Genomic DNA, 12,391 nt, shown 5'->3' on the forward strand with positions numbered 1-12,391 from the left:
ATACAGTGGAATTAGGTCCCTAAAGAGCATCTCCCTTGTGAGTAACATTCACTATAATGCGTCAAGTTGTGTGATCACTACATTTTCATTGTTTACAAAAGGAAACTGAAATACCATGCCAAAGGAACTCGTGAAATCTCATGCCTAAGGAGTCGCCCCAGTAGAAAGGCTCTGAGGCTGTGTGGTCCATCATGCCACCCACTGCTGTGCTGCAGGAAGGTGGCCACGGAGCATCTGATCCATAAGTGCATGGATGAGGCTGGGTCCCAGTGACCCTGGGCTGGCTGTGACCGCCCCCCCTGCCCCCTGTCCAGACTGCTCCCCAACTCAGGTGAGCTGCTTCGTTTCCATGCTATTTTACACAGGTTTGTACTTGCTGCTGCTGCTGCTAAGTCACTTTAGTTGTGTCCGACTCTGTGTGACTGCATAGACGGCAGCCCACCAGGCTCCGCCGTCCCTGGGATTCTCCAGACAAGAACACTGGAGTGGGCTGCCATTTCCTTCTCCAATGCATGAAAGTGAAAAGTGAAAGGGAAGTCGCTCAGTCGTGTCCGACTCTTCGCGACCCCATGGACTGCAGGCCACCAGGCTTCTTTGTCCATGGGATTTTCCAGGCAAGAATACTGGAGTGGGGTGCCATCGCCTTCTCTGGCTTGTACTTAGGAAATACTGAATGGAAATTTCCCTTCTATCAATGTGGCGAATTACACATAGTTTTGTTTTGTTAAAAACAACTGGACAACTTCTGATTTACCCAGATCTGAATTAAAATCACCTAAAACATGTTTGAGAATTCTAGTAGGTGGCAGTCATGGCTATTTAAGGCAAGGGTAACTCATGGGTTCTGATGTGGACACTTGGTTTTCCCCCAAGATAGTGGTTCACTAAAACACCACATCAGTTTTGAAACTTTGATCTCTAGAGGGGCCTGGTGTTTAGGGCCTGGTCCTGTGTTTGCAGGGCCCCCTGCTATCTGTCAGGGAAGAGGGGCTGGGTACTCTCAGCCCTCCGCATTGCACCCGCCTCGTGTGTTCTCTGGCTTTGGGGAGGGAAGGCGCCGGCCCCCTACATTGGCTCTGGACCCTGGAAGGGTGTCCACCTCACTGCAGCGCCCGTGCCCAGGCAGTGATTCCAGCCCAGGAGGCAGGCCTCCCCTGCACACACATCCGGGACCCCAGTCCACTGGGGACCTCTTCAACCTCCTAAGCGCTACAAATTTTGGTGAGACTTGTTTCCTTTTCTGACACCTGGTTAATGACTATTGGGCTTCCCAGGTGGTGCTAGCGGTAAAAAAATACAAACCTGCCTGCCAGTGCAGGAGACCTAAGAAACGTGGGTTCGATTCTGGGGTCAGGAAGATCCTCTGGAAGAGGGCATAGCTATCCACTCCAGTATTCTTGACTGGAGAATCCTATGGATAGAGGAGCCTGGAAGGCTACATAGTCCATGAGGTTACAAAGAACCTGACACACCTCACATAGTGGACCTACTCATTTTCTTAGGACTTTTCAAGTGTGTCTTTGTGGTACTCTCCAATGTTAAGAAGTATTCTGAATTAGTAACTAATGGCCCTCAGAGTTCAGTGCTTGAATAATGTGTGTTTCTATCTGTACTGGTGCCCAGTGAGTGCCCACTCCCTTGCACCACCCCTCCCCCCCCCACACACACACACTTTGCCCAGTGAGTGCCCACTCCCTTGCACCACCCCTCCCCCCACCACACACACACGCACGCACGCACACACACACATTGCCCAAGTGACAGTATTCAGCTTTTAGTCTAGACTTTCTTAGGTAATTATGCTTGGTCTGCAAGGCCTCCAGTTTGGGATGTATCAGTATAAAGTATTCTTTAAAGAAACTTATAGTTGCATGTATTTTAAATGGCAGAAGGTGTTTTCTGAGCCAAAGAATGGCACTAAATGGGCAAGCAATAAGGTTACAGAATTTTTCTACCCTACATGGAAGTCACCTTCTTGACTGTTGAGTACACTGGAGTCCCAAACAAGGCTAACAGCACATTTCTGTGAACTAGCCTTAGTAACAGGATAGTGCCCGTAGAATCTTAACGAGTTGATGCAGTGATAAAGGTGTGATTTGATTATATTTTGCAAGACATAAAACATTCAAAAATTAAGCCAATCTTTTGAGTTAGGAAGGTTTGGTTTTTTTTTTCCCCATTTAATGTATACTTTAAATAGACATTGCTCACAGCATGTTCCTCAACCCACTGGAGCCCTGAACTTTTGGTAAAACAGTTTTAGGACAAAGGGCTGCTTAGACACACATTTTTGGTAAAGAGTTGGACAAAGTCTCTTAGATTTTTTTTAATCTCACATGTCCTGTGATATGCCAACATGAGCCACAAATACATAAGAAGGTGTTTCTCAAAGTTACTTCTAGATTAATTTGGTTAACTTGAGGTATAATTCAATAGGCTCAGTGGTAAAGAATCTGCCTGATAAGCAGGAGACACAGAAGACATGCCTGAAAAATTCCATGTACAGAGGAGTCTAGTGGGCTATAGTCCATGGGATTGCAAAGAGTCAGACATGACTGAGCATGCACATGTGCAATCTAACCAGGGACAAATGCTTTCACTTTTCCAGCATGTAATTTGTCATGCCTGTCTGCTCAGTTGCTCAGTCATGTCCGACTCTTGCGACCCCATGGATTGTAGCCCGCCAGGGTCCTGTGTGCATGGAATTCTCCAGGCAAGAATATTGGAGTGGGTTGCCATTTCCTTCTCCAGGGTATCTTCCCGACCCAGGAATCCAACCCATGTCTCCTGAGTCTCCTGCATTGGCAGGCAGATTCTTTACCATTGAGCCACCTGGGAATCCCCATGTAATTTGGTAGAGGGTCTCAAAAAGCTGTCAGCTTTTTAAGCGTGGTGCTCATAGGTGTTCTACCCTTGATCACATTCCCTTCTCTGGTCAGCTTTTATTCTAGTTCTCTCCTATTACTTGCTTTTCAAAGATGCAGTTTTTGATTTGTAAATTCTAAGTTTCTGGGTTTCAACTTGAAACACTAGCCAACTGTTAGAAGAAAACTTGAAAGTGAAGAGTTAGTTGCTCAGTAACGTCTGACTCTTTGAGATCCCGTGGGCTATAGCCTACCAGGCTTCTCTGTCCATGGGGTTTTCTAGGCAAGAATACTAGAGTGGGTACCCATTCCCTTCTCCAGGGGATCTTCCCGACCCAGGGATTGAACCCAGGTCTCCTGCACTGCAGGCAGATTCTTTATGGTCCGAGCCACTTCAGTCTCAGTTTAGTTGCACATTCGTGTCTGACTTTTTGTGACCCCATGGACTGTGGCACACTAGGCTTTCCTATCCTTCACCAACTCTCAGAGCTTGCTCAGACTCATGTCCATCAAGTCAGTGATACCATCCAACCATCTCGTCCTCTGTTGTCCCCTTCTCTTCCTGCTTTCAATCTTTCCCAGCATCAGGGTCTTTTCCAATAAGTCAGCTCTTCGCATCAGGTGGCCAAAGTATTGGAGCTTCAACTTCAGCATCAGTCCTTCCAATGAATATTCAGGACAGATTTCCTTTAGGATTGACTGGTTTGATGTCTGTGCAGTCCAAGTGACTCTCAAGAGTCTTCTCCAACGCCACAGTTCAAAAGCATGAATTCTTCAGTGCTCAGCTTTCCTTATGGTCAAGCTCCATACATGACTACTGGGAAAACTATAGCTTTGACTAGACAGACCTTTGTTGGTAAGGTAATGTCTTTGCTTTTTAATATGCTATCTAGGTTTGTCATAGCTTTTCTTTCAAGGAGCAAGCATCTTTTTTTTCCCCTCTTTTTTTTCCTTGGTTTATTTTAATTGGAGGCTAATTACAATATTGTGGTGGTTTTTGCCCTATATTCACACGAATCAGCCATGGGTATACATGTGTGCTCCATCCTGACCCTCCCCATCCCATCCCTCAGGGTCATTCCAGTGCAGCAGCCCTGAGCACCCTGTCTCATGCACCAAAGCTGTACTGGCGATCTATTTCACATATGATAATACACGTTTCAATGCTATTTCTCTCAAATCATTCCACGCTCACCTTCTCCCACAGAGTCCAAAAGTCTGTTCTTTACATCTGTGTCTCTTTTGCTGTCTCACATATAGGGTCATCCTTACCATCTTTCTAAATTCCATATATATGCGTTAATATACTGTATTAGTGTTTTTCTTTCTGACTTACTTCGCTCTGTTTAATAGGCTCCAGTTTCATCCACCTCATTAGAACCAATTCAAATGCATTCTTTTTAATAGCTGAGTAATATTCCATTGTGTATATGTACCACAGCTTTCTTATCCATTCGTCTGCCAGTGGACTTCTAGGTTGCTTCCATGTCCTGGCTATTGTAAACAGTACTGCAGTGAACACTGGGGTACACGTGTCTCTTTCAATTCTGGTTTCCTGGGTGGGTATGCCCAGCAGTGGGATTGCTGGGTCCTATGGCAGTTCTATTTCCAGTTTTTTAAGGAATCTCCACGTTGTTCTCCATAGTGGCTGTACTAGTTTGCATTCCCATCAACATTGTAAGAGGGTTCCTTTTTATCCGCACCCTCTCCAGCATTTATTGTTTGTAGACTTTTTGATAACAGCCATTCTGTCATGAGATGGTACCTCATTGTGGTTTTGATTTGCATTTCTCTGATAATGAGTGGTGTTGAGCATCTTTTCATGTGTTTGTTAGCCATCTGTATGTCATCTTTGGAGAAATGTCTGTTTAGTTCTTTGGCCCATTTTTTGATTGGGTCGCTTATTTTTCTGGAATTGAGCTGCAGGAATTGCTTGTATATTTTTGAGATTAATTCTTTGTCAGTTGCTTCATTTGCTATTATTTTCTCTGATTCTGAAGGCTGTCTTTTCACCTTGCTTATAGTTTCCTTCATTGTGCAAAAGCTTTTAAGTTTAATTAGGTCCCATTTGTTTATTTTTGCTTTTATTTCCCTTACTCCGGGAGGTGAGTCATAGAGGATCCTGCTATGATTTACATCAAAGAGCAAGCATCTTTTAATTTCATGGCTGCAGCCACCATCTGCAGTGATTTTGGAGCCCAAGAAAATAAAGTCTCTCACTGTTTCTATTGTTTCTGCATTTATTTGCCAAGAAGAGATGGTACTGGATGCCATGATCTTCGTTTTTTGAATGTTGAGTTTTAAACCAGCTTTTTCACCCTCCCCTTTCACTTTCATCAAGAGGCTCTTAGTTCTTCACTTTCTGCCATAAGGGTGGTATCATCTGGGTATCTGAGGTTATTGATATTTCTCCCAGCAGTCTTCATCGCAGCTTGTGCTTCATCCAGCTTGGCATTTCACCATGATGTACTCTGCCTATAAGTTAAATAAGCAGGTTGACAATATACAGCCTTGATGTACTCCTTTCCCAATTTGGAACCATTCCGTTATTCCATGTCTGATTCTAACTGCTATTTCTTGACCTGCATACAGATTTCTCAGGAAACAGCTAAGGTGGTCTGGTATTCCCATCTCTTTAAGAATTTTCCAGTTTTTTGTGATCCACACAGTCAAAGGCTTTGACATAGGCAATAAAATAGAAGTAGATGTTTTTCTGAAACTCTCTTGCTTATTCCATGATCCAACAGATGCTGGCAATTTGATCTCTGTTTCCTTGCCTTTTCTAAATCCAGCCTGAACATCTCGAAGTTCTCAGTTCACGTGTTGTTGAAACCTCGCTTGGAGAATTTTGAGCATTACTTTGCTAGCATATGAGATGAGTGCAATTGTACAGTGGTTTGAACATTCTTTGGCATTGTCTTTCTTTGGGATTGGAATGAAAACTGACTTTTTTCAGTCCAATGGCCATTGCTGAGTTTTCCAAATTTGCTGGCATATTGAGTGAAGCACTTTCACAGCATTATCTTTTAGGACTTAAAATGGCTCAGCTGGAATTCCATCACCTCCACTAGCTTTGTTCATAGTAATGCTTCCTAAAGCCCACTTCATTTTTGGACTCCAGGATGTCTGGCTCTAGGTGAGTGATCACACCATTGTGGTTATCTGGGTCATTAAGATCTTTTTTGTATAGTTCTTCTATGTATTCTTGCCACCTTTTCTGAGCCACTTAATTGCATGTAAATCTGAGCAGTTGCAAAGGGCCCAGAGAAACTGAATGACTGGGTAAATCAGATACTTGTGAAAAGGGAAATATGATGACTCCTCTTCTTAAGCAGTTAAACAACTTGATGGTGGTACACAAAAACAAAATTCCTTATCCTTTCCTAAAATCAAAAGCTGAAACCAGAGAACTTTTGCTAGTCAAAGGCATTTAATGAGCCTGGATCTATAATGGACTGTTAAATTTATCATTAGACTAAAAAGTTAAGGGTTTAGCAAGCAGCTAGTGTTAGATTAATATATGAATGAGCTATCAGTTGAATTCTAATTGGGGAGGAGAGTTAATAAGTTCCTTGAAAGTGCTGTGATAAAAATGCAAAAATAAACACTAGGGGTGTTTTTTAGGAGATAATATTTGACGACTAATAGTTTTCTTGCTTTGCAACTAGCCAGACACCTTATATGCAGAGTTGATTGTCTAATAACTCCAACGTGTCTAATAACTCAACGTGATATACAAGCCATGCTTGAGTCCCCCTTCTAAAATATTACCCATCACTTGCTTTGCTGCCTCTCAGTGGCTGGTCAGACTCCCAAACTGTTACACATATATGAAAACCTTCATTTTACTGCAAGAAACAAAAGCTTGCATTATTAATTTTTATAACAGGGAAACTGTTTTAGTATCCTTGAAATAATGATGTAATTAACAATGTTACGTCCAGTTTGCTTACAAATGAAACATACCTCTTTTTTCTGAAACTGAAAACTAATTCAGGGAGGGACATGGTGAGTCTGATTCAAAGCTCAGCTGTATTCTATAGCTACACGAGGGCCTACGTGAGGGAGAGTGCCCTCAGAAACATCGAAGGACATCTCAGTGAGACGTTTACTTTTCCCTTGGCTCCGTGGTCGTGGCAGCTGGCATCAGTGAGACACCCCTCAGTCCGATGCTCAGCTGTCAGTACTCCCCAGAAAATCCTCGTGATTAGGAGTAGGAAGGCAGAGAAGCAGCAAGCAATCTTTAATTCTGATTAAGCCCATTTCAGTGGTGGACTAACATGTTCTGGGTGGTGAATGCTGGGCAAGAGTACACCCAGTACTTTTGGTAACATTTCTTGAGACTCCTACGATGAAGCTCTGAGGTTTAGCATGGTATTTCGTTTGGTTGAACAAAATTGGGCATTATTGCCAGCTATGCTTTCTGAACGTTGCTGCTGGGTTTTGATTGCCTTTCCCACTGATAATACAGGTTACATTTTCTGACTTCTAAGATGTCTTTTTTGTTGAATGTCCTTAGAAGTTTATCCTGAGAGTCCAGTTTAATTAAACCTTTGTATAATTCACTAATTTAAGGAATTGACATGTAGTTAAACAGATTTATATATTTGAGAAAGCACCTCCAAAAGCAATGCTGGGAAAGATATTAATGGCATAAGTGGAATCCATCTGTAGTTGAATGCACATTTTTATTGAAAATGACAGTGGTTGAATAAACCTTCCTTCACTTGGGACCTTTCCTAGCCTATCACCATGGAAATAAAGATAATCTGAGCAAGGTGGTGTCCTCCACACAAAATGAGGAATTCCTGGAATTAGTTACAAGATGAGAAAGCAGTTTTTTTTTTCTTGGTTTAAAACCTGACTGACCAATGTTAGTTTCAAGAACACCTACAGTTGAGGTCCTTTAATGGACCAGAATCTGGTGGTCCAGAGTCGACGATAAGAAGTTAAAGGAGAGAGAAAGAGGGAGATATTCCTTGGTTTACACAGAAAACCAATAAAGTCCCTGACACGGGGCTTGCTCTGTTCATGAAGGCCTCAGGTGCCCTCTCAATGGGGTGAAGGCACAGAGCGCCTTCTTGAGAGTGTCTTAGAAGCCCAGGCAGGAAAGGGAACCCAGAGGGCCTCTGCGCTCCAGAGAATTAGCCTGAAAAAGAGAGGGGCGGGGAAGAGAGAGAAGACACAGGGACCAAAGCTCTGATGGAGCAAAGGTGTTTTAATCAACATGGTGTGGGCATATATACTGTCTTGCTGCTGTTGCTGCTAAGTTGCTTCAGTTGTGTCCGACTCTGTGCGACCCCTTAGACGGCAGCCCACCAGGCTCCCCCGTCCCTGGGATTCTCCAGGCACGAACACTGGATTGGGTTGCCTTACAAGTTAGTTATTCTCAGCAAAAATAACGATTAAAATTCCAGACTTACAAAACGTAGGTGATCCATATTAGAGAGAGAGTTGTAAACAATCCCTTTTACCATATGGTACATAAGGAAGAGGGTACTTATCACCGCATTGAAAACTAATGAAGGAAATGCCTGGATTCCTCAGCCCCAGGAGAGGCTTGCCTCTCCTCTTAATTCCTGAATATTCAGGAATTAATAAGGAACAGAGGATTCCTGACAGATCCAAAACAGCACACAGGAAGCCTCCTGTTAAATGCTTCCTGACAACCTACCACTAAGAGAAAATGGGAAAAAGGATTACTAAAAAAATTTTAAATTTTTAAAAAAATCTGTCCTCCTGATTAAAGCAACAGAATATGCAATAGGATTTAAATTTTTTATTTATTTTTGGCTGTGCTGGGTCTTCATTGCTTTTCCCTAGTTGCAGCGAGTCAGAGCTGCTCTCTAGTTGTGGTACACAACCTTCTCATTGTGGTGGCTTCTCTTGTTTTGGGGCACAGTCTCTAGGTATGCACGCTTTAGTAGTTGTGGCTAGTGGGCTCTTGTTGCTCTCGGGCATGTGGGATCTTCCTGGATCAGGTGAATTCTTTACCACTGAGCCACCAGGGAAGCCTCATGGATTTTTTTAGTTATTAATCTCCTTGTTAAATAAAAACAGCCATGGCAACAAAGCTTTAGAAAGTTTTGTTCTTTATTAGCATGGAAGTCAGTTGATCAGCTTTGTATTCAGAATTGCTGCTGTAGCCATTTTCTAGGTTGAATGCTGTTCACCTTGACAGATATTGGAAATGTTTTCTTTTAGAAGCGGGAAAGGCACAGCTATACTTTGTTGTTCAGTAGCTAAGTTGTGTCTGAGTCTGTTTACCCTGTAGACTGCAGTATGCCAAGCTCCCTTGTCCTCCACATCTCCTGGAGTATGCTCAAATTCATGTCCATTGAGTCTGTGATGCTATTTAACCATCTCATCCTTTGCCACCCCCTTCTCCTTTTGTCTTCAATCTCTCCCAGCATCAGGGTCTTTTCCAATGAGTTGACTCTTTGCATCAGGTGGCCAAAGTATTGGAGCTTCAGCATCAGTCCTTCCAATGAATATTCAGGGTTGATTTCCTTTATGATTGCCTGGTTTGATCTCCTAGCTGTCCAAGGGATTCTCAAGAATCTTCTCTAGCACAATTCAGAAGCATCAGCTCTTTGGCGCTCAGCCTTCTTTATGGTCCAACTCTCACATCCATACATGATTACCGGAAAAACTATAGCTTTGACTAGACGGACAAAGACTAGAGACTAGAGACAAAGTAATGTCTCTGCTTTTTAATACACTGTCCAGGTATGTCATAGCTTTCTTTCCAAGGAGCAAACATCTTTTATTTTCATGGCTGCAATCACTGTCCACAGTGGAGCCCAAGAAAATCTGTCACTGTTTTCACTTTTCCCCCTTCTATTTGCCATGAAATAATGGGACCAGATGCCATGATCTTAGTTTTTTGAACTTAGAGTTTTAAGCCAGCATTTTCACTTTCCTCTTTGACCCTCATCAAGAGACTCTTTAGTTCCTCTTCACTTCCTGCCATAAAGTGGTATCATCTGCTTGTCTGAGGTTGTTGATATTTCTCCCAGCAATCATGATTCCAGCTTGTGATTCATCCAGCCTAGCATTTTGCATGATGTACTTCGCATATAAGCTAAATAAGGAGGATGACAATATACAGCCTTGTCACCCTTGGGAAATATACTCCTTTCCCAATTTTGAACCAGAGTACCATCTAATGTGGCTCAGAGGGTAAAAAATTCGCCTCCAATGCATGAGATCCGGGTTCAATCCCTGGGTCAGTAAGATCCCCTGGAGAAGGGAACGCCTACCCACTCCAGTATTCTTGCCTGGAGAAATCTATGGACAGGGGAGTCTGGAGGGCTACAGGCCATGGGGTCGCAAAGAGTCGGACAAGAAGTCCAGTTCTAATTGTTGCTTCCTGACTTGCAAACAGGTTCCTCAAGAGACATGTTAAGGTGGTCTGGTACTCCCATCTTACCACAAAGTAAAAGCAGACAGAAAATAATGCGTCCTCGCTCAGGACAGAAGCCAGAGAGGTGTGGCCCGCAAGTCAGTCACAGGCCCTCAGCTCCTGGCCACTGTGCGCCCACTCACCTCGGCCACACACATTATGAGCTGAAAACTTTTGGACCGATCTCTTAAGTACACAGAAGATTGTTGATCAGTCGCTGTCATGCCTGAATCTTTGTGGCACATGGACTCTATCTGATAGCCCATGAGGCTCCTCTCCATGGGATTCTTCAGGTTAGAATACTGGCATGGGTAGCCATTTCCTCCTCCAGGGGATGTTTCCGACCCAGGGATCGAACCCACGTCTCATGGCACTGGCAGGCGAATCCTTTACCACTGAGCCACCAGGGATCATCACTCCATAGTTCAGTTCAGTTCAGTTCAGTCGCTCAGTCATGTCCGACTCTTTACGACCCCATGAGTTGCAGCATGCCAGGCCTCCCTGTCCATCACCATCTCCTGGAGTTCACTCAGACTCACGTCCATCGAGTCAGTGATGCCATCCAGCCATCTCATCCTCTGTCGTCCCCTTCTCCTCCTGCCCCCAATCCCTCCCAGCATCAGAGTCTTTTCCAATGAGTCAACTCTTCGCATGAGGTGGCCAAAGTACTGGAGTTTCAGCTTTAGCATCATTCCTTCCAAAGAAATCCCAGGGTTGATCTCCTTTAGAATGGACTGGTTGGATCTCCTTGCAGTCCAAGGGACTCTCAAGAGTCTTCTCCAACACCACAGTTCAAAAGCATCAATTCTTCGGCGTTCAGCCTTCTTCACAGTCCAACTCTTGCATCCATGCATGACCACAGGAAAAACCATAGCCTTGACTAGACGGACCTTAGTCGGCAAAGTAATGTCTCTGCTTTCGAATATGCTATCTAGATTGGTCATAACTTTTCTTGCAAGGAGTAAGCGTCTTTTAATTTCATGGCTGCAGTCACCATCTGCAGTGATTTTGGAGCTCCCAAAAATAAAGTCTGACACTGTTTCTACTGTTTCCCCATCTACTTCCCATGAAGTGATGGGACCGGATGCCATGATCTTCGTTTTCTGAATGTTGAGCTTTAAGCCAGCTTTTTCACTCTCCTCTTTCACTTTCATCAAGAGGCTTTTTAGCTCCTCTTCAGTTTCTGCCATAAGGGTGGTCTCATCTGCATATCTGAGGTTATTGATATTTCTCCCAGCAATCTTGATTCCAGCTTGTGTTTCTTCCAGTCCAGCGTTTCTCATGATGTACTCTGCATAGAAGTTAAATAAGCAGAGTGACAATATACAGCCTTGACGTACTCCTTTTCCTATCTGGAACCAGTCTGTTGTTCCATGTCCAGTTCTAACTGTTGCTTCCTGACCTGCATACAGATTTCTCAAGAGGCAGGTTAGGTGGTCTGGTATTCCCATCTCTTTCAGAATTTTCCACATTTAAAACGACGTGCTACAGCGGCTGAGGGCAGGCGGGGTGAATCGCGCTTGCGCGCTCCCAGGCTCCGGTCCCCGCGTCGCGCTGTTCTTAAGACACCCAGCGGCCGCCTCCTGCCCCGCCCCCGGCCCGCGCGCTCCACCGAACACTGGTTCCATCGGAAATTTAATAAAAACGGTGAAACGAAAACAAATTATAGCATTCTATATATCCGCGACGTCCTTTTTCTCTCTTCCTCCTGGTATGCACCAGGAGTCCTAGAATGGATCTACTTTTCCTCAATTCTCTTTAAAAAATGCTCTTTAAATTAACTCATCCTCCCCTCTCCTGGAATGGTTTCCTCCACCCCTCCCCGCCCCCCACCGGCCCGCGCGGGCGCAACCACTCCTGGCTTCTCGGTGGGGGCGCGGGCTGGGCGGCGGAGAGGACGGGTCTGGCAACCGTTCTAAGGTCCCACCGGACTTCGGAGCTCCCGGACCCGTGCCGTCTTCCAGGGATGCGGGTCTGGCGGAGGCCCGCGCGCCTCGGGTACGGGGGCGTCGGCCGGCCGGCTCCCCCTCCGCGGCTCCGGGCGGTGGTACGGCCCGACAGAGTCACGCGCCCTGTGGCGGGCGCGGCCCCTTGTGAGGGGACTTGGTGAGGGCAGCCGGGG

Source organism: Budorcas taxicolor, chromosome 19 (genome assembly GCF_023091745.1).
Source record: "Budorcas taxicolor isolate Tak-1 chromosome 19, Takin1.1, whole genome shotgun sequence".
In the NCBI taxonomy this organism is placed as follows: domain Eukaryota; kingdom Metazoa; phylum Chordata; class Mammalia; order Artiodactyla; family Bovidae; genus Budorcas; species Budorcas taxicolor.